Source organism: Montipora foliosa, chromosome 3 (assembly GCF_036669935.1).
Source record: "Montipora foliosa isolate CH-2021 chromosome 3, ASM3666993v2, whole genome shotgun sequence".
Lineage (NCBI taxonomy): Eukaryota > Metazoa > Cnidaria > Anthozoa > Scleractinia > Acroporidae > Montipora > Montipora foliosa.
Window position 1 is genome coordinate 65,550,602 of NC_090871.1, and position 1,720 is coordinate 65,552,321.

Below are 1,720 nucleotides of genomic sequence, written 5' to 3' on the forward strand. Positions count from 1 at the left end.
ATACTTACAATGCACTGGAGCAACTGTGATCACGCAGGCAGTTCTCCCAGAGCGAGGCCTTTTCCCACGCACGATCAGGCTGACCTCTGCGTGTTTCCCACGCGAGTGGGTGTCGCGGTGTTCAATTTTTGTTTGTCGGGCAGTCCTGCGTTCGCGCTGGTGGCCCTCTAAACTTAAACAAAAATCATCGACATCGGCAACTGTTCGGACGAGCTTAACATTATGGAGTAACTTGCACTATATTCGCATGCAAAATATTGAGATTTTAACTTGTAATTCTCTGCCTGCCGAGTCTTTACATCAGAAATACTTTGATGAAACCGCCGTCAACGGTAACACGGATCAACAACGAGGAAAGACGGCCGGAGCCTGTTTAATTTTCATCTCTCTTTATTTTAAATTCCGTCTGGATTAGCAATTGAAACCGTGAGAACTAAGTTGGTCATTACACTTTAAGAATATGTTTTTCAGGTCTTTAGCACTTGTAATTTGACTCATAACTTAAAATTTGACTCCTAATTTTATTCCAGCAGGTGCTTCGTCGTCACAAATTAATTAATTGCAAACGCTCGAAAAAGTGCAAAAATCGAACACAATGAATTGTTCTCATACGAAGACACGGCAATTGCAAGCCTACAATCCCAAAGTTTATCTTTTATTTAAGTGCTTTTGTAGGTTTTGTTGGCCGCTTTGTTTCTTTCATGAAAAGAATTCATGATCTTATTTTTACTTTTGTAGGCCTGTTTGATTTGATTTTACGAGCTTATTGGAAAGTGAAAAGAGATTTGCATTAATTTTTTAAAATTCTATGCTGCACCTATAAAACCGGCTGCAAATAAGGTATAGGTTAAATAGACTTCCCTTGCCGCGAATTAAGATATTACTTAAAGGAAAATGAAGCTCACCATTTCAGAGCAAGCAAAAGCAAACATTCAAACAAACTTGCTCTCATGGAAAAACTAGCCCAGCATTCAGAAGCAAAATCAAGATTTTACAGCTAATATTTCAAGTTATTTCAGTGTACCTTAAAAATTAATTATACTGAAAGGCGAAACAAAACTTAAGTACATAGAGGATATTACACGGTGGCGAGAAGATATGAATTTTATGTTCGAGTGGCAAGAACAATATCTCACGAGTGAGCGAAGCGAACGAGTGAGATATTGTTCTTGCCACGAGAACATAAAATTCATATCTTCGAGCCAACGTGTAATGTTCTTTTTATTATATGGAGACTAGAAAAAATAGAAAAAACCAATTCAACAAAAGCAAAAGCGGGAATCGTGACGTCATTGAACGATACGACATTCACAAAGGTGACATACGGAAAATACGCCACTCGGGTCCCGGATGAAGTGGCGTATGGAATCTACGAGTGGTTTAGTTCCCAGTAAAACACTCTCCTCCATATAATAATGTTCATTACTTTTACGTTATATTTTGATATCTAACTTTTGAAAAAGCGATTTACGCTCCGACTTAAAAAAACAAGTTGTAAGATTAAAATAAAGACCAAGCTTTTTGAATTTTACTAAGAATCTCTAATTTGCCTTGTCGCTATAGATATTAGGAAAAGGTTCCTCAGTATTGTACTGCGTATCCTGTACTGCGCATACGGTGTGTTAATATTTACAAATTGGTGAAATTTGCACCATTTTAAACATGGCGTAAGTCGGTTATACACGCTGAAACAGTTGAAAGAAAAACGCGTGAAAGAAGT

At 37.6% G+C, this 1,720-nt stretch overlaps 1 non-coding gene across 1 annotated transcript; it reads left to right on the plus strand.

Annotated features, from left to right (window-relative positions):
* On the plus strand, positions 1–168 carry LOC137998218 (U1 spliceosomal RNA). Its single transcript, XR_011122780.1, has one exon. It is a non-coding gene; the product is annotated as a U1 spliceosomal RNA (small nuclear RNA).
* The last annotated feature ends 1,552 nt before the right edge of the window (positions 169–1,720 follow it).